General features: G+C 34.0%; 1 pseudogene; it reads left to right on the forward strand.

Moving 5' to 3' along the window:
- The window catches only part of LOC149565643 (wax ester synthase/diacylglycerol acyltransferase 7-like), a 263,490-nt pseudogene extending 242,499 nt beyond the window's left edge, over nt 1-20,991 (forward strand).
- Nucleotides 20,992-22,072: the final 1,081 nt, after the last annotated feature.

Raw genomic sequence — 22,072 nt, forward strand, 5'->3', positions numbered from 1 at the left:
TTCTTCCAAGCCAATGTGAGCAGGTATTTTACTCAGAGATTTCACATAAACTGGGTTGGTCATTTGTTGTTAGACATGAATCGAGAGGAAGGCCAATAAAGTATAGTGTGATGGAAGAAGAAGATACTGAAGAAGTAGAAGATGATGTAGATGGTGATCACAATCGACAGTTATTGGATGATGTTCCTGACACAAATTTTCATGAAGAAGAAGAAGAAGATGATGACAATGATGCTGCTACTGATGATGATGATAAAGATGATGTTGATGTTGATGATGACGACGACGATGATGACAATGATGACGACAATGATGATGGCGAGGATGATAATGATGATGACGATGATGATGATGACGAGGAGGAGGATGATGAAAATGGAATTTAGAGGTATGCCATCAATCCTTAATGTATTTAATATTCATTTCTTGATAGAAATATATTTGTCTTATATATATGGTTACATAGTTTATTCATTATCTATTTAAAAGCTACAAGTTTCAACTACAAATAGAATATTGCTAATCTAAATTAACTATTAATCTAAATTAATTAAATAAAACTATTTAAAACACATATTGATGCATGAATGTATTGAGCCTTATTTTCTATCAGGTCAAAAGCACTTGTAAGTGTTTAGTTTAGAAAAGGGAATTCATTAAATATCTATAAACGTGAGTTGTATCTATAATAGAATTCATAGGGAAAACATAATATAAGTGCTTACCCAATTTGTTGGTTAATAATTCTACCTTTTTAGGTGATGCAGAGACCCTAGGTGGACTTGCAATCATTCATAACAAGAGGGACTTCCATAGTGTTCTCACAACACCAATCAAGCATCTTCATAAGATCCCTCTCCTTGATCCAAGTCAACTCCCTAACCTATCAGAGTGCACACCAAATCAATATGCCACCATAGGTTCTACATCTTTGGAATAATCCCATGAATGTCCCTGAATCCATCCAATGGATTCATCCAAGCAATCTAATCAACAAACTATCGAATGCTCACAATGCCTCAATAGGCGCCAAACTTGACTTCACCTTAACTAGGTGTTTCCTCCACCTCCACACACATCAAACAACTTCAAATAGCATGTCCCCAAGGTGACTAAGCTCTCATCTCATCAGCTGATACAAAAACCTAGTTTTAGCCCTTCACTAGGCCTACTTCCCTAGTAGGCTTATAATGTGAGCTTGATTTAAGTGTTTTATTGTGTACCTTTTAATGTTTTTAATTCTTATGTGATGCTAATGCTGGATGTGATTATGATTATGATGTGATTATGCTCATGATAATTGAATTACATTTGCAAAAAACTTAACCCCTTTCAGAAGCATCCCGCACAGTCTCATGGATCGACAGGTATAAGTCAATACTCCTTATAGAAAATCTATTTAATACACTTATCAATAGTAAGATTGATGTCTTCTAAGATATCTCCCATTTGTAGGTACCAGTGAATAGGTATTTGTCAAAAGTGTCTTCCTCAAGTGAGGGAAATATAGGAATAGAAGAGGAAAGTGAGACATGTAGTTTATCTAGAACAGGGAGATTAACTAGAGGTCAAAGGACTAGAAGGAAATTCAATAAATGCATGAAATTTTTCCTTGAGGGGGGTCATGTTCTTATGATGATGAGATGGAAGGCGACATCGAGGTGCCCTTGAGGTACCAACATCTACAGAAACATTGGGTACCCAAGGAACTTCCTCCAATAAACATTGATTTTTGTGTTAACGAGAGGATATATCCAATAGCATCATCATCATTACACAATTTGGGCCTATTTTCTATGGACAGCATAAAGGTGTCTTACAAAAAAGTTTCTGAATTGATGGAGTATGTTGGACCATGTTACGATTACAAAAGTTGGATGCATATTGTTCAATATAAAAAAAGTATGCGTAGGTATGCCCTCTTGGAAAATTATATACAACAACAAGACAATAATCAAAGTCAAAGTGTGGCTATATACATTGATGGAAGGACAAAAGCAACAGGGAATATTGTAGGTTTTATATAGTACATGACCTGGGTCAACTATAAAGCAACCCAATTGCATATTTGAGGCGCACGAGAGAAATCATGTATTCATCTGTGTAATAAAATCAATATGTGTGGGGGAAGAGCTTCTTATTGATTACAATTTGAACCACATAGATACAAACAAGGCTACTATCATAGGGGTGGTACATACCATTAAACCAACTTGTAATCAATGACTCCAACATACCATTTAGTCAATAAATTTTTGGCTAACATTTTTATACTTGATCTTTGACATAGGGGCACAATATGGAGCAACCACCCAGAGGGGATGTTGGCGATGTTCCCGGCTCATCTACACATGAGCAGGTAAAACTCATTGTAATTGTGCAAACTAGATAGAAGCAAATTGTTATTTTTTTAATGTTGTTTTCTTCATTGTTTTGGAGTAATTTTGATAATACTAATACTATTGTTGTCACAGAGGGCTAGTGGTCGGAGGGAGGGAAAGGAACCTATAGTCCTTGATCAACACCCCCCCCCTGAGGAGGACCCTTTCTATATTGATTTAGTAGACACCGATGACCCGATTGGTTCGACTAAAAAATTGCTAAAGAAAATTGGCAGAGAAATTCTACGTTTGGCAACCATAAAGCCTACTACTCAGGAAATAAGAGATAGGGGATCTGAATTGATGCACACCTCTAAAACCTTAAAAGTAAGTATTAATGAAATTTTTAATTATAAAAAGAGTTCAATAATGGTTTTTATGTTATGCTCTTTTATGGCATTAATTAAAATATGGATGCATTGTCTTTACAGAGTTTTTTGTGTGATTTTGAGCCTTGTTCCCATGATGAGGCTGTTGTAGGTGGTTTAGGTAGATCGCATGTTCCATTCCCCACTTGTGTTTTCCACTGAATATATATAGGAATGATCATAATCATTGAAAATACATGCTCAAACAATTTTTTTTTTTAATGCTCTAACAATCTTGTCCATGCTAGTCCACACATTTTATATTTATTCATGCTCTAACAATTTTATTCTTCAACTTCACATCAATTGAATCCTATGATGATGCCACCTACATCCAGGACAACCACAAATCTCTTTCTGACTATTGATTCAACAACACGTAGCTTACAGGCATCGACTATTACACCATCTACTGGTACACAAATGCCTCTGTTTCTGTCTTATGACAGCAACAAACAGTTTTAAAGGATGTCATATTGATCGTTAGTGATGATGAAGGCATTCCATTAAAAGTAGCCAAAGTTCTAGGTACTTTAAAGTTATTATTATTCTATAGTGATATAATAGTAATTTAGTTTTTGATCACTCTTCATCGACTAATGATCCCATGATTGTTTTGTAGGGAATGATGTTTTTTGGAGAAAACTTGGTGATGAGTGTTTGCGAATATTTGGGCCCACCTTGTGTACCTGGTGGAACATCATATCCTAACTAAAACCCCAAACCACTATTTTGATTTCATATCATTGCTATAATAGTTTTCCTTTTCATCCATTTCTTGAACTATATTAAAGGTAGCTTCACTTCATTTATGAGTCTAACATGTTTTTTTTACTTAAAAGGTGGAATAACCAAGACAAACTGTTGAAGGATGATCTTATAGAGAGCATGACCCAACTCTTTGGACCTCGTGCATTCGAGAGAAACAAGCTCCTTGAAAAATTTGGTTTATGTTTGAAGTATATTAGGGACCAGTATAGAAAAAATTTACGGGATAACCCTAGGTATGAGCATTCGCCCTATGTTCCTGAGGCTGAGTGGCAGGCTCTGATTTTGGATGGAAAGTATAAAGCTGACAAGAAAAATAATATTACACCAGTGGAGAGTACAACAAGGTATGTGATACTATTGAGAATCTAATTATGTACTAATTAACCTCTATATTTATACTATCTAACATATTTCAAACTTTTCATAAATTGCCTGACACATCAAAGGCAACAAAGGCAAGACTAGAAAAGCATGAGACACACAAGCTCAGCTCTAGTGGTTTTTTGAAACTTCAAGCAAGAGTTGTAAGTATTAGTAAATGAAAAAATGTATCAAATTTTTTATATAATGTGATGGGAAACGCTAGGATAGACTAGCTTGTCTATGCTCTTGATCCTCAACTTGGATCTCAGTGTTCCTCCACACCAATATATGATGCAGAGTAACATGCTTTGGAAGCACCAACAAACTCCTAGCACCTTGGAACAACTAAGAAATTCAAGTTATCACCTCAATCCTTTGTTCTCCACAAGAACATTAAGGGCTTGATTCACCTTCAAACAAGGAACTAATTTGTTATTACAACTGCTCCTTTAATTCATGGACCTAACTCATCACAGAAGGTTGCATACTAGTTTTGAATTGTTAATTAATTTGATTAAGTACTTTTCTATTCTGTATGGTTATTGTATTTCTAATATACAGATGAATATTTCCAGGGTAAAACATTGGCATTTGTGTTGCCTATTTTGGAGTCATTAACAAGTGGACAATATTCCAAAGGTAGGAATAAGTCCTATGGAAAGCTACCTAGTGTGATTGTTTTGGTTCCAACTTGAGAACTTGCAAAACAGGTATAATGTCAACATTAACCTATAAACTATTTGATTATGTTAGTATTTTGAAAATATGTTCCTTCTTTGGCAATTTCTCTACATCAGCAAATTTGGGAACTTTGTATGATGACTTTTGATATGCAGGTTCATGCAGATTTTGAGTTTTATGGTGGATATATTGGCATTAATACATGCTATGTGTATGGAGTTGCTCTGTATGGTCCATAGGAGAATGCACTATGCAAAGGTGTAGATGTTGTTGTTGGAACACTAGGTCGTATCAAGGTAAGTGAGTAGCTTTTATTAACTACTTTCCTGATATGCAATAGTTCATTGGTAAAAAAAAATGTTTCGATTTCTTTACATAGGATCATATTAAGAGAGGCAGTCTAAACTTGAAATCATTGAAATTTCGTGTCCTTGATGAGGCTGATGAAATGCTTAACATGGGCTTTCTAGAGGACGTGGAAAACATCCTTGTTATGATTTGTAATTTTGTATTGAAATTGTAACTAATAGACTATATGACTTCTTTTGTGAATGACATAAATTACATGTTTGTTGAGTTTTCAATAAGAAGTGCCAATTTCCTTGATGTATCTTTAGCACCTCACTTTTAATGGTTACCTTCTCATGTTTACTTGTTCTTATTCTCAAATTGAATTCAATTTCAAGTGTTTTTTTTCCTGCAGTGTGTCAAATTATGCTATGTCTGCATTTAATTAAGATATCTGAATTCTTACAATCTTGTGATTTGTATAGATTACTCAAATATTTGGTGCTCTTTACTGTATCAGTTTGTGCTTGTTTATCTGGATTCAACTTAGAGTGATCCATATTTCAATGAGCAATGGTTAGTGGTTAACTAAAGTTCATATCTCATGAACCATGTTTAAACTTTGTTGAACCATATTGAACATCAAAAATATTCTCAAAATTTGTTTGGAAAAATTGACCTTATATTGTGATATTGTAAACAGGATTCAACTCTTGACCCATGTTTCACAAGTAGTGATTCATAAGAACAAATTTCTCATTACATTCACTTGTATGTAGTCCTATAGTTTGCTAAGGCATTTTTTTGATGTTATTTTGAGTCAGAAAAGCTACTTCTGGGGCACTTACAAGGCCAACACGAGATTTGTAAAGCCAATATGTGACCAAACTCTTCATAGAAAGAGCCATCAATTATCAGCTTTATCATAAAGTCTTGTTAAAATCTTAAATAGCTTTTGTTTATATTTAACATTTATTATTTAATCAACTTTTTGGAATTTAGATTTGAATTCTATAATTTTATGGAAGTATTGGTATTTAATGTTTTAATGTTATTTTAATTTTTAAAGTATAATGTTGATGTGTGTTTTATGATTGCACCAACGACAAAATAAAATATGAAGGTATCTTGTCCTTTCTTGGGCAAAAACCCCTATATAATTAGATTGTGAAAGATCATACATGATTCCAAGGTTATGTACCAATCATGTCTTGACTTGTGATAAGTTCAATGGTTGATGTGATATGTTGGTGTCATAAAGGGACTTACATTTAAATTGTTCTTCACTTCCACAATATTAATTGAAACTACATCGCTTATTGCAATTTCACTATGTTTTTTCTTTGAATGATATAACTAAAATGAGCTGAAATTAAAAGGAAAAAGGTTAGAAGGATCTAAATCTATTCCTAAGGACAATGATGTCAATGGATATTTCTCTAGTAGACAAGCTTCCAATAACTAAGCTCTACTTCACCAAGATCAACTACAATTATGCCATAACTGGTGGAATCTTCTAATTGTTATATTCAAAGAACTTTCACATCTCTATGAACAATAAGATAATGAACAATGAACATTTATTAATAGAAGTTAAGCATCCATAAAAGGGGTGCAGGCTAACTTTACACGACAATTACAATAAAAAAACTACCAAAAGAATGATTGAGGGAAATTTATCAAACACTATTGCATTCTCCATTTTAATGAAGACACTTTATGTAACAAATCAATTTTCAATGAGGGAACAATGAAACCATGCAAGCACTAAAATACATCTAGTAGCACCAAATCTTTATTATCTTGGTAGCTTTTAGCAATAATCTCAAAATTTTCCCCTTTACAAATGAGAAGGGAGGCCTTTATATAGGTCTTAGATTACAATGGGCGACTAGGATTGAAATAAAATAAACAGCGTAGATTTTTCCACTCAACCCCAATTAGGGTTAGGGTAAGAAGAGTAATCTATAAGTAATGAGTGAGTCCATGTGGATGAATAGAAATAGATATGCGCAACAAGGCGGGGTAGTAAGTGCCCATTGTGTAAGTCCATTGAGGAAGAGGAGTGAAATGAATTTCCACGATGCATTAAATGTCTTGCACCATGTAAGTGCGCTACATGCCATGTAGGTGTGGGTCTTTTCTGCCCGCATCATTTTGCAAGACCCAGATCCTACTTTGATTATTTCTTTTGAAATTATTTCCCTTTGATCATTTCCTTCCTTCTATGTGACTGTTTGGGAATTCTTCTTCTTGAGATAGATTGGACTTTTTGACTTTTGATCCCTTTGATCATTTCCTTCCTCCTATGTTCCTATTTCAGAGCTCTTCTTCTTGAGATAGATTGGACCTTCTGAATCTTGATCTTGGGTTTCTAGAGGAAATTCAAGATGTACTTGAACTTTGATCTTTTAAGTCTTGAACTTTGAATATCTTGAACTAAAACACTTGAAAATTGGAATTGGAATTATGTGATTTGAACGTCTTCCTTGAACATCTGGGACTGTAATTCTTCCTCTTGCAAAATAAAAGAAATTGACATAGGATTTGCATTAGAAATTTAAAATACAACAGATAAAAACTCTTATGTATATTCTCTATGTAAAAATCATCTCTCGAAAAATCCTCTACTCCAGAATTACTTCTCTTTGAATTTTTTTTGGCCAGATGTGAGTTTGAATGCAAATCCTGCAAGATTTTTCATGGGTTTGAAGCATCACAACTTCCTTAGAAGTTACTTATCTCCATAACTTTAGCTCATGCATGCTTAACCATGGAGTGGGGCCAAATGTGAGTTTGATTGCAAATTTGGTGGGATCACTCATGGGGTTGAAGCACCACAACTTCCTCAGAAGTTACATATCCCCATAACTTCAGCTCATGCATGTTTGACCATGGAGTCTTGCCCACAATCAAGTCCATGTAGTTTGCTAGCCCATGCTAAACCTTTAGAGTGTTGTGCGTTGTGATCCATTCATGTAGAGCCCTCCAGGTTACTCATTTTCCATCTACATGGTGTTTTCTTTTGGCCAATCTTTACTGACTCGTCATAGAAACCCATCTTTCATGACCATGAATGGTCTACTCATAACTCTCACCTAGCTAATGGTTACAGTGGTGAATCACAAGAACTTTCCAGGAGCTATACTCATCATGCTTAATTATGGAGTTTACTCTATAGTCAATTGCACTTGTTAATTTATTTGCAAAGCCTCAGTGAGCAAAGGGGGTTTTAATTTTAACACTTGCAGTGTATACTTGAAGATAGGTGAAGTAACATAAATTTGAGTCATAAGTAACCTGATCCAATTTTTCTATTTTAACAATATTAACAATTATGGAGTAGTGCTGGGATGGGTTACCTCCTGTGAAGTCCCGGTGCTTCACTCCTGTGAGCATCACCTAGATCCAATGAGTGCTAAGTGTTCCATTTATTGTCATGAGATATGGATTCATGTTGAATCACTACTCATGAAACATGGGTCAATGAGTTAGACTCAAAATAACACAGTTAAATCTTGATAGCAATATCACAATTTGACTTATTGTGGAAATGATCTCCTACTTATCAATTGATGAGCTTAAGGGGCTTTCTAATGAATGCTTCATAAGGCACAACACTTGGTGAAGGTTTTTCAAATGGGGTTGCAAGCTTTGGGTTTAACCATGGAGGAAACTCCATAGTTAAGCGCGCTCAAGTTGGAGTAGTACTAGGATGGGTGACCTCTCGGGAAGTCCCAATGCTTCACCCCTGTGAGCATCACCTAGATCCAATGAGTGCTAAGTGTTCCATTTATTCTCATGAGAGATGGATTCATGTTGAATCACTAGTCATGAAACATGGGTCAATGAGTTTGACTCAAAATCACACAGTTAATTCCTGATAGCAATATCACAATTTGACTTACTGTGGAAATTATCTCCTACTTATCAATATTAACTCAATTTATGACATCTTATCATTTTTAGGATCCTGGTCTAGGTCAATCTTTGATACCTAACTCTTCGGATGATTATGCTACTGCTACTACTCCCATATCAAACTTGAAAATTAAACTTCCAACAAGCTTGTTATTTAGAATAAGTTTGATGCTTTGAGTGTGAATTGCTTAATTTTTGTCATTAAAATGCTGATTTTGTATTTGGCTGAGAGTTTACAGACATACACTTCCTTAACTTGTCATTACATTTGTTTATGCAGTTGTTATTGTTTTATATTTATTTATTTCTATCAATGTGCAATCAAGTTTTAATACAAATGATTGGCAGTTGGAACCTGGGATGCAATGGAACCAAAGTATTTTGTATCTGTTCATTTGCATCATGACCATTAGTGAAATTACCAATTTAGAAACTGTTGGCATTAAGTTGGTTGATTCCAGTGAATGATGATACATATAATATTTATTTTTGTGCCCCAATTTTAAGTGACTATAAATTTAATAGGTTGCTATACTTCAAAACTTTAATGTATGCCCACTGCATCTCTTAATAGTCCCATGTCTTCCTGCTATTTTAGGAAAAGTTGAGGATGTGAGTAAGGTTCAGACACTTATTTTTAGTGCAACAATGCCGAACTGGGTAAAGCAGGTGGGGTTTCTGACAGTGCTCAATGCGGCCTTTTAATTTTTTTTAAAGCATGTATGATGTTTATTTGTAGCAACTACAGTACATGATGACACTTGCACTTTTCAAGTTGGTTTCCAAATTTTCCTGTTACATGCTAACACTTGATACCTTGTTTTTACCTCTTCAACAGATTGCATCAAAATTCTTTAAACCTGATAGAAAAATTGTAGATCTTGTTGGTGATGATAAGATGAAGGCAAATGCAAGTGTGAGGCACATTGTTCTTCCTTGATTTTATAAAGCAAGAGCAACGGTTATACTAGATGCCATTCATTGCTACAGCAGGTTGGACGAGAAATATATGATCTATGTATTTGGAAATGGTTTCTATAAAATTTGATTATTGTATTGTCAAGCATCTCTCATGAGCAACTCCATTCTTAATTGGAAGGTAAATTCATTTTTACTTTTGCAGTGGGGGATGTAGTATTATTTTTACAGAGACAAAGAATGATGCATCTGAGCTTGCTAAATCATTTCCTGGTAAAGCTCGTGAATTGCATGGAGATATACAATAGTCACAACACAAAATAGGTTATACTAACTCTTAGATGTGAACTATTTGTCTTTAAAATGCTTTGTGCTGAATGAGGATACTTGTTACAAGTGGGAGGCTTGTCAAAGATGATGTTTAGTCACCTATTTGTGTATCTTTAGATTCAATAGAATTTTTTGGATATTTTTGAGATATTTAATGTTTGAGGTACTTGCACTATTGTAACCAAAGAGAGAACATTAGTCAATTGTGCTCAAGTAACGGTGGTCATGCATTGTTTCATTTCTATGAAAAAGGCACCATGCCCATACAGATGGGATGCAATGAAAAGTGTGAATTATTAAAACTGTGGAGTTATGGTGTTTTCATTTGGTATGGGATTTTTGGGAGCTTGGGTATGTTTTGTGCAGTTTTAAAACAAAGAAAAGATTGTGAATGTATATTACAACCAAAAAACTGTAACATATTGATATTAAATTACATTGTATAATTTTTTTGAAGTATTGAAAAAGCCATATCAATATCATCCTCTAAATAACCTATCAATGTGTTCTTTTTTAATTAATGTTTGAGAAAGTTACTAGTTCAAAGATCAAAAATTAATGAGATTATCTGGGGACTTGACACTGCTGAGAAATAATGTTTGATTGAATGAAGACCATATATTCTAGTTTTATCAAGAAGGAAGTAGGAATGGTTTTGTTCAGTCAAATATTGAAGTCATTGGCTAAGAAATGGAAAAGCATTTTGTTAGATATGGTTGCAGTTTTCTGTTGTGCAGCTACAATCATTGTTCTTATGGCTTGTCAAAGTGGTGTTCAAGTAAGCAGAGTTTTCTCCTTCACATTTGTGTTTGATTAGAAGAGGGTTCCCTTGTTTCTTGTGGCATCTAGAACTCATGAAATGAAAGGAACACTATCATCAATGGTTTTTTACTTTGAAGTTGAAGCAGGCATCCTGGCATGGAGGCACTATGAAGATCGGTGCATTGGTCAAGATAGATGCACATATATGACCAAAATTGTAGTAGTTGTGCATTAAAACCTGAAAAGACCTATGATAACAATATCATTCCTTACCACTTTACCCTAGAAATAATCTAAGATATTTTTGTATAAGGCTTTTCAGTATTTATTTTTTTGGGGTATAGTCATTTGTACAAATTGAGTCAAACCTTCATTTTTGAACTTTCTCAAGTTGCAATCTTTTTACAGTGGAAAAGAGACAAAAGGTCCCCTGGGTGAATAATATTAGCTCTTATCACTATAGACTATGATTTTCTTGATTAGACTATGATTTAGGTGAAGAATTCTTGGACTCTAGTGTTTGTCTCATCCTTGGCCCTTGAGGCAGTGGCCTATTGTCCATATCCATATGTTTTTTTGAGAGAAAACAAGATTTCCTCTATTAAAATAATATCCTCACTTAGTTCAAATAATTGAAGTTATATAACCTCATAAATGCTTGATCCTTTAACATTTACTAAATTTGGATGGTGCATTCACCAAATGGATGCAAAGATGCATTTCTGCTTATTCGTTCATCCATAGGCATCTGGCATGCTTTAGCTAATAATTGGGTATACATTTGCTACAGTTGTGAAGACATGTTTAATTTTGTGGAGCAAGCTCATTATAATTTGTGTACAATAGAATACACAAAAGAACTACAATTTTATGTAGAACCTTTTCTTTATATGGTAGCACTAATTATACTAAAGTTTCTTAGACTGATTGAAGTTATTCTTATGACATTTTGTACTCTAGGTCTATTTAGTCAATGAGAAAAGTGTGCTTTCCTAGAAAGCTTACATGCTATTCTATATGCGAGATAAGAAAACCAGCATTCAAATAGTAGGCGGGTCTGAATCTCAGTATAATGGCTCTAAACTAAAGAAGAGGGTGCCATTGAACATTGGACATCCAAAGGAAAACCACTTACAAGATTCATATGCCCCCCAGGTGACAGAAAACATGCATTCTTTCCAAACAACAACAATCACTTTTAGTGTTGCAGTTGTAAACAAGATACCCCAACAGGTAGAAAATTTGTCAAATGTCAATTTCATTTTAGAAAGTCTAGAAGAGAACACAAGTTATGGCCAGTCATGCAGTAAATCTAGATCATCAACAAATCATGATGCTACATTACAGATGGTGCCTCCAAGAACCAATGGTATTAAAAAAATAATGTCTTCTAATCAAGTCATACCATAAGTAATGGATGCACATCAAATGGGTCTAGTAATAATGTTAAGAAGCAGGAATCTGAAATAAAGGGAACTGATTCTGTGGATAATTTTAATGATATGGTTGTTAGGCATTCTTGGAACTGTGATGTGAGCAATGATAATGAGAACTATATTGGTAGAATTTTTTAATCTTATTCAAAAATTAATTGTAATAGATCATGAGAATGTCAAACATTCTACATATGGTTTGACAGGTATTATTATTCGGCATCATGCTACTAAACTTCCAAAAAATGATTCAAATGGTAAACTTGTAGCTGGTGAGCATCTAGAGAATGGTAGTGTGGTCCACAATTCTATAGATAATGAGAGTGAGGCTGCTAAGCTCCTATCCCTAGAAGATGGTTCCTTATTTCACGTGCTTGTTTTTTGTATTAATGTTGCAGTGTATATGTTTGTTCTTGAGAAAATTGCTTTTAGTCCTAATGAATCTTTATATGTTCCTTTTGGTAGGGAGGAAAAAATGGTACTTTTCTCTGTAAGGGAAGGGAAATGAGTGGGTCATGTGCTAAAGCTATGAATCCACATAGGTTGCAAAAGTATAGTCAAGAAACTAAATGTATTTCCAGCCAAAAGTAACAAAAAAACTATGAGGACAACCACTACCTCGTTAGTAGAAATAGGTTGAAGCTTATGAAGCATCTTCCATGTCCTCAATTTTTAGAAGCATTGTCTTTTAGGTGGCATTTTCTTCTAAGAGCAATGCATATTTTGAGGAAGAAACGATCCAATGAAAGGAAGAAATGCATGAAGTTACAGCTTAAGAAGGCTGACATTTTTCTTAAGCAGAAATGCTCTGCGAAGATGCCTTTTGGAAAAGAGTATCCAACTGCGAAAAGTTTTGCATGTTTAGTCGCTTCTAAATATCCACAAAAATCTCATGGAAAGGGTCTATCAAACAAAATAAATGGTTGTGTTTCTGTGTAGCAAACCAAGACATCTAAAATTACAGTTGGTGTGGTTCAGAATGGGTGTAACATTGATAAATTTTGTGATACTCTGATGCCTCTTGTAAACAAGCAACTTTCTAGTGGAAATGGTACTAAGCTAAAGAAATAAAGAGAAGTTCCTGGCAGACTTGGTTTAAGTAAAGCTAGACAATATTTTGATGTTCAGCAAGACTCTAACATTAGCACAGAGAAAAGCTGGTCTGCTCTCTGTGTTTCTGTGCAGCAAACTGAGACATCAAAAATTACAGCTGGTGTGGTTCAGAATGGGTGTAACATTGCTAAATTTTGTGATACTCTGATACCCCTTGTCAATAGGCAACTTTCTAGTGGAAATGATACTAAGCTAAAGAAACAAAGAGAAGTTCCTAGTGGACTTGGTTTAAGTAAAGCTAGACAATATTCTAATGTTGAGCAAGACTCTAAAATTAGCACAGAGAAAAACTTATCTACTCCCCGTCAGTCAAATAATAGCTTTACAGATAGAGGAGAAACATGCCAACAAGATGGGGCTCTATCTATAAATAATAGCATAGCAGTCTATTCGTGCATAAAGTGTTTCTATGGACAATAATCAATTATATATGTCTATGTTGTTGTATTTCCATAATCTTGTGTGGTTTATGCAGGGATGAAGAATATGACCATGGTAGAAAAAAAAAGGTTAAACAAGTACAAGATTAAGATGGCATAGATGACTCTTATGGAAAATATTCCAATCGACAGAGCAAACCTTTTCAATCACTTTCAAATAGAAAAGCCAAGATTGCTAGTAAAGCGAATTCATTCACTAGAACAAATCAAGAGAAACTATAGCACAATGCAAGATAGAGTTTTTTGTCAAGCTCAATGTCAAACCAATGTTGGGGAAAAACCTATAAAACAGAGGGAAAATCACATTGCTGGCAACCATTTAGAAAACATGGCAAAGACTATAGAAAGTTGATAATGAAGTCAAAATATCATGAAAAGATGTATTACTTCAAACTTTTTCAATGATTCAACATTACATCCCTGCAGCCAATATTTCCTTATACTTCTGAAATTCATCAAATAAATGTGAGAAATGGAGATATATTTCTACTTGTCAAACTTGCAAATATGTTTGTGGCTAAAGTAGCAGGCTAAATATGCTTGCGGCGGGGTCGCTATGGTGGCGACAGTAGTTGGCATCGCTGCCATAGTGGCCCCGTTGCAATGCTTGGCGTGGATGTCACAATTGCGACCTTCTCCCCAACCATTGTGACGGCCCTTGGCGTCGTTGCCAGAATGGTGCTGTCACAATGCTTGTTGTGGATGTCACAATTGTAATGTCCACAACAAGCATTATGACGGTTGTCAGCATCGCCGCCACAGCGACCCTGTCACCAGATGTTGTTGCGACCCCATCGCAATGCTTGTGGTAGACATCGCAATTGCAATATCCATGGCAAGCATTGCGACGGCCGTCGGCATCGCCACCACAGTGACCCCATCACCAGATGCCATCACGACCCCGTTGTAATGCTTGTGGCGGACGTCGCAATTGTGACGTATGTCGCAAGAATTGCGATGGGGTTTGTGCCATAATTAATTGGTTTCATTGCAATGGATAGGCATCGTAATTACGATGGCATAGGATAGACATCGTAATTTGTGACTAAAAAACAATGACGTCTATTACTGTCGTAGTAGTGACACATTGTGGTCGTAATTGCGACACTTAGCCATCGTAAATCAATGCCAAATGTATTAGTGTGAAAAGATAATGATGTTGACATGATTTAGAATGTTTGGATGTATTATATTATTGGGCTCCATTCATTCTTTCATCTGTCATCCATTCATTCTTTAACATTAATTAACACTAGAATTCATTCTTTTTTTAACATTATTTAGCATAACACATAACATTCAATAACACCTAACACTCAATAACATTCATTAGCATTCAATTACATCAAAAAATAATAGAAAATTATTACCCCCACTCCTCAAGGACTGGCACAAGTTCGTTTCCCCTTCCCTAAGTATCCATCTATGACAATAATATTAGTAACACTATCAAACATACTCCATTACACTCAAGAGAAGAAAATAATAAAATAACATTTTGCATCTATCTAATTTGAAAAATTACAATGAGGTTTAAGCCTACTAGGAAGAAGAGTAGTGAGTATCAATATCCTTGTCTGGCCCATGCAGTTGTCGATCCTTGTGGCTATGAAACAATGATTAAATATAAAAATGTTAGAAAAAAATTAATAATAAAATAATGTAGCAAAAAATATTACTATTCAGAACTATATTAAATAAACTATCTTCGTACAATATATTGACTTATACCTCTTGATCTATGAGACTGTGTGAGCGACACTCAGGATAGAGGATTAGGCTGCTACATATATTAGGTAAAAATAAGAAGCATTCAAACATGGAGCATACTCTCACATTTATATAACTTCATTATCTCTATGCAATTTTAATATGTAAAAATACATGCACATATATATCCAAAAGAATGTGAGTATGCAATAACATTATGAATTCTAACCTACATTAGTTAGATCATAATATTCAAAATAGAAATCAAGTATTAATATATAAGTCCTTTCATAGGTTGCATCAAATCTACAAAATAGCTATTTTTTCATGATTAGTCTAATCATTTTATGGGAGGCTAAAGGACATGTTGTGTGCTTAATTTTATATCTATTATTTCATCATATTTCATTACAAAAAATGAGTAAAATAAAAATAAATCTTGGTGTCGATACATGTAGATTGTTTAATCATAAATGAATTCTTTGAAACGTGATTCTTCTCTATATTAAAATGGTGCAAATTTCTAGCATATGTAGGCCATTATTAGCAGCCATTGATATTCCTTAGTTTTAATTAAAATTTAAATACTCCTCATTCTACTTACTAAACACATTATTCCACATTTGTGAACCACCTTGTACACATTGTTATGTCATAACTTAGAAAAGAATGAGTTGACATTTATTAAAAGATAGTTTCAATATAAATTTACTGTAATAAAATCATCTCCTACACCACTAGATATCTATTTGAATGTGATGTCATTATTAAAAAAGAAATTCTTTGCTATAAATCTTAGTTCATAGGAGTTTATCTCCACAAATCATAGCCAATTGCGTAGTGTTCAAAACTTGAGTTGTCAAATGAGTATTTGCAAGTGCATTTCATTTTGGAAGTTCTTTGGAAATTTTTTGAGAAAGGAATTTAATTTGATTGTTAGATGCTTGATTGGGATACTTAGCCTAATCAACAGGTCTACTATCTTAAATTTGAATAAATCCAATTTAATGAAGGTTTAGGAACCATTTAATGCGAGATCATCAACATCCTCCTCTCTTTCATCTCTTCTTCCTTTTTCCATCCTTTCTCCTAGGTGGAACTAGGGTAAAATCTAATAGATCCTCTTTAAATCTCCTATTCTCATGGTGTTAATCTCAAAGTAGGGACTATTTATCCTAGGTCCCTCCTTTCATTCACTTATCCACTTGGTATCTAGTCCTTGCATGGAAATGAGATTTCCTCAAAATCTAGACCTAATTTTCGGATCTTGGGACCTATTTTGGAGCCCTAACACCTAAGTTGGTCAGGTTGTGGGAGTTAGTTAATTTTGAGCTCTATATTATTGCTTCCATTCTCTACATTTTTCATATTACAATGTCTCATTCTCAAGTGCTTAAGCATTCCCACGATGTAGCTCTCAACCATTCAAGTCTTCAAGTCTTCAAGAATTCCTCCATTAAAGATCAAGGACTCAAGAATTCAAAAAATTGAAGGAATTTATTTTCAAGATCTTCTTCAATGCATACAAGATCCTTTTTTGCATCTTTTTGTATCCATTCATCTTCATCCTCCTGGTCCAAATCTTTTGATAAAGCAAGCACATTGCATTCGATTCAAGATATCTAGCTTTTGTAAGGTGAATTTGTACATTTACTTTATATGCTATTTTAATTATTTTAATTCAAGGTTAATTCCTAAATTGGGGATTGACCAAGGTAAACTCTCCATAAACAAAAATAAAAATAAAAAACCTTTTTTTATTGGAAGTTGTGAATATCAAATCGACAAATAGGTTGCAGATTGGAGTAGTCTTTTTTGACTTTGTTTGAAACGACAAAATCAGAATTAGCATCACACACCATCATCAATCGTGCACAGCACTCTTCAAGAGTCCATTTTTCCCCTAAAGATCTAGTTTCCCCTTGACAGATCATTAAAATATTCATAAGTTTCATCTGCTACGCAATTTTAGGCTCGAATCTGCCGACTTCCACTCATTTTAATTAGAACAAGGAGGACAAACCAAATTTCAAAGGTGTGTTCCTAAGGGGGGTGCAAGTGCTAGTTTGTTAGTGAGAGAAGGAAATAAGCTTTCTCTCATCTGTTTGTCTCACGGGACTCTCAGCATAATAATATATGCTTGGTTACGAAGGCACTGAATGGCGCGTGCCAATTTTTCTCGTTGCTTTTTAGTGGTGAATTAAGGCTGGATTTTGGATTTATTGTTGGTTCAATTTATTAACAAAAAGATGCTGTTTTTGACATCTCTAGCTATCAACGTTGGTGGAGCTTATAATGAGCTAAAAGATTTAGTTTTCTACATGTCTAACTATGAATGTTTGTGGCAGACATTGAATGAGGTCATTACGAAAGCTGCTTTCGGCTGGAGATCAACATGGTGTTCATAACCATACTATTGTATTTATATTTATAATATTAAAGCCTTATACATTAAATAAAGATATGTTTTAGGCACTTCTAAAATATAATATAACACTATATCCTTTCTACTGCTTAATCAAGCGATTTCACTCGTATATTTCCCATGCCTTAAGCATCTGCACGAAAAAAAAATGAAGAGAGTAGAAATTCACTGGTAGAAAGCAAATTTGTTTGTAAGAGAAATACGTACAGATCATGTTAATGTTTTGGCCGAGGCCAAGATACATCTTGCGAAAGAAAGCATGAAGAACCCTTGAGTCCAGTGGCACGCATGGTCTCCAATGCATTGTCAGATAGTTACACTTGCACATCGACATCACTTGCTTGAAAACTTCACTTCAAAGACATCCAGCAGAGCACCAAAGATTTTCTCGTAGCGTAATTACTATTCTCCTTTTCTCTTTTGCTCTTTCATTTATAATGCAAACTCTAGATCTGTAAGATATAAGATTTTCTTGGATATGTACATATTTATGTCTCGGCGATATACCCGTTTTTAGAAGCTTCTCCATACTTTCTATTGTATGGTTTGACTTAAATATCACATTCATGTCTGATTCTTAATCTAGAAGTTTTAAATAGTCAGACATGATTTTTTATTTTTGACAGAAAATAGGTTAAAAATTTATTAGGAAAAAAAGGATTACAACAAGGAGAGCTCAATAAGCAGTTCTATCCTGAGCAACAAGTTCATCAAATTATTGCACCATTTCAAAGGCAAGTTACTCCCTATCCAAAATATTACAGCCCGGAGCATGACCAGAACTCCATTTGGCGAAGCAATTAGCAGCTCTGTCCCATTCACGAGAAATATAAGTAAACCTAATGAACTTAAGAGAGATACAAAAAAGAAGAGTCTGATTAACAACAGTGGCCAGCTGCGAACTAACATCCTCAAGCTCCTGTGAGGAAAGCAAATTCACCACCACTTGGCAGTCTGACTCGTAGATAATCTTGTGCCATCCCCACAAACAACATTACTCCATAGCATATAAAATGGCCTGAGTTTAACCTTCTTTTCGTATTATCCTGAAGTTTAACTTTTTTTTCTTTGTGTGTAATGTTTAAAGGTAGTCATAATAGAAAATTATAAAAGATTATTTCTAAAGTTCTAAAGTTTGATCTTTAGATTAGTATTTTAGAATTATTAATGAAGAGATGTTTCTTACAAATCAATTTATAATATCTATAACATAAATTATTCTAATTTTTATTCTTGGTCTGAAAAAAATAATCTACATAAATTATTTTAAAATGATGACAGGTAAAGGACAACCACAACAATCTGAAGTGGTGTTTGAGAGAGGTGGTGATAGAAGATCATGTAATTGTTCCTATCCTAAGCCGCTCACTTATAGAAAACCCCAACATTGTGAATGAATATGCAAACTCTTTGGTGACTGCTCCATCTATGAATCCATGTAGGCCTCTGTGGGAAGTTCATGTATTGAGTGTTCCTTCTGAAGATGCAGCAGCCAACCTTGTGTTCAGAATCCACCATTCATTAGGAGATTATGTTGCACTCCTATCCCTAATTCTCAATTCCTCAAGAAAAACCAATGATTCTCAAGTGCCATCAATCATTCCACAAAGTACAGTGGTTGACCAAAAGACCAAAAGCTTTCTGCAAATTGTGTACAATACGATCATAGTGATGTGGATCACATTCACTTTTCTGCTTGAGGTTTGTTAGAATTATATCTAGTGTATTATTTATGTTTTCACTTCTTTATTTTAAGTGTTTTTTTTTGTTTTATTATTGTTCTGTTTTTAATATTGTGAAAAATTTAAGAATTTATTTTGAAAATATTAAATATATTTAAATTTATTATCAATCTATAATATTATATTCATATTTTTGGATTGTATGTAGTTTTATTAGTATTAACAAAGTTTTGGGTCATATTAAATGATCCATCATTATCCATCATCAGAATGATGGATCATTGAATATAATCTGAAACGATCATAATAATAAAATCATACATAATTTTATCTAGAAACATGAATATAATTAGTCTGATTCTTAAATATTTCATTAACAACATCATATATTTTCCCGACTAAATAGAACAATTTGGACATGTGATCTATTTGAGTAATAGAAAAATACAGATTACTATGCTATAGACACATCATAAGAATTTATATGTATTAGGAAATCTTTATAGATATTTAAGATTAAAAAATAAAGAAATCATTATTTGTATTTCAGACTAACAATCTCATACAATCTCTTGAATCCATATAATAATTGATCTGTATTCATTGTTTATAATTCTTTGAAGGTCGGGATCACGCTTCTATGGAAACATGAAAAGAATTTATTGAGAGGAGGAGACAAAGCCCCAGTTTGTTCAAAGCGTCTGGCTTACGTGATTCTCAGCATGGATGACATCAGCTTGGTTAAAAAGGCAGTGAATGCGGTAAGTTAACTTTTTTGTTAGCATTTTATGGATTATATTGGCTTGGTTAGAAAGACATGAATGGGACATGTAGAAAAAAGGCGTAGTTTTCCATATGTCTAAATATTTAAGTAGGTGGCAGACATTGAATGAGGTTATAGTGGGAGTGCTTTCTGCTGGACTTGTCCGCTATATTGGCAGACAACAAAATGATATCCATAACAATGAATTGGCATACTGTCATTGATATATTAAATACAATTATTATAAAAGAGGTCAAAAAGATATGTGTCTTCAAAATACATTTATATTCTCCAAAAGCTAACACTAAATCCACCTCTTTTTTTTAAACCGTCCCACGTAAAGGGACAGTATAGAAGAATTCAAGACTGAGAATAGTCGTTGCAGTGAATATGAGCCAGTCGACCATACTTAAGGTAAGCATTGAAAGCATACATTCCTTTATACCTATAAATTATGGAATATTTTTTATTCTATTTAAGAATTTCTTATTTAAAGCCAACGGAATCTCCTCTTTCTAGAGCCACGTCGGTTTTTAAAATCATGAAAATAAGGCTTTCATTAATTATGATAAGACATTCTTTGCTCTATTTTCTGGATAGATTGTGTTACAATTGTTTTTTCATTATCAACGTTTCGAATGAATCAAACTCTGTGATGTAGTCCAAACTTTCACAGTAATAACTTAGAAAATCACACAACAAAGAAATTCTAGATTGTTCATTAAAATCTTCAACTCTATTCTGCCTCTATAATGAAAGAAAACTAATCATATTTGACAGATTTTTGGATAAAAATAAAATTTTCCATTTTTGGTAATTTTCAAAACCCATCCTAGGAATCCTGATTTTTCCCAAGAAAAGCTTCCAACTAAGGCAAAATAATCTGCAAAATCAAGAATATAATTTCAGATTTATTAAAAAAATAACTTTCTAAAAAACTGAAAAAAAAAAACACAAAATCTTAAATTCGAAGGTCAAGATGAAATTTTAGGCTCCTGAAAAAAAGTCCAAACTTCCACGTTTGAAGCTAAGCTCCATTAGCAATCCAAATAACTCTTCCTCATGTGACTGCTTGTAAAATTTCAACCGAAACCCACATCCAAGTCAAAGGTTATGACCCCTGGATGCTTCTACCTCATTCTCCCCTACTTGAAAAGAAAACAGTTCCTGCAAGTTTTCATTTTCAAACTGCTTCCATTTAGGTTCATCTAGCTTTTGCAAATCTTGTTTTGTAATCCAGGTGTTACCTGTCGATGCAAACCCTTCCCATTGCACAAGATATCTATTGTAGTCAACTTGGCTAGCTTGAACAGTCTTCTTGTCTAGAATCTGTGCAACCTTTTCCCTTTTCTTGATGGGGATGGTATGTGTCCAGTCTATCACATCCTCCTTTTCAACAAGCATCATCATTGTGGAAAGTATATAAATTAGGAATATTAAGCACAGGAGATATATCAAGACCCTTGGGGAGCTCTACCTTATAAGCATTATCATTAATCATCTTCATAATCTTGCAAGGACCAATTTTCTTATATTTCAATTTATGATTGGTTCTCGGTAGGAAACCTCTCCTTATGAGATAAACCATCACTAGATCACTTGCACTAAACACATGATACCTTTGAGTAGCATCTGCAAAAGCTTTGTACTGCTCATTGTTATCCTGCAATTTATATCTCACATCTTCTTGCAACTAGTAGAGCTTCTTCACAAAGGCTTCTCC

The sequence above is a fragment of the Cupressus sempervirens genome, chromosome 3, assembly GCF_028749045.1.
Source record: "Cupressus sempervirens isolate cs-2001-9-10 chromosome 3, ASM2874904v1, whole genome shotgun sequence".
NCBI lineage: Eukaryota > Viridiplantae > Streptophyta > Pinopsida > Cupressales > Cupressaceae > Cupressus > Cupressus sempervirens.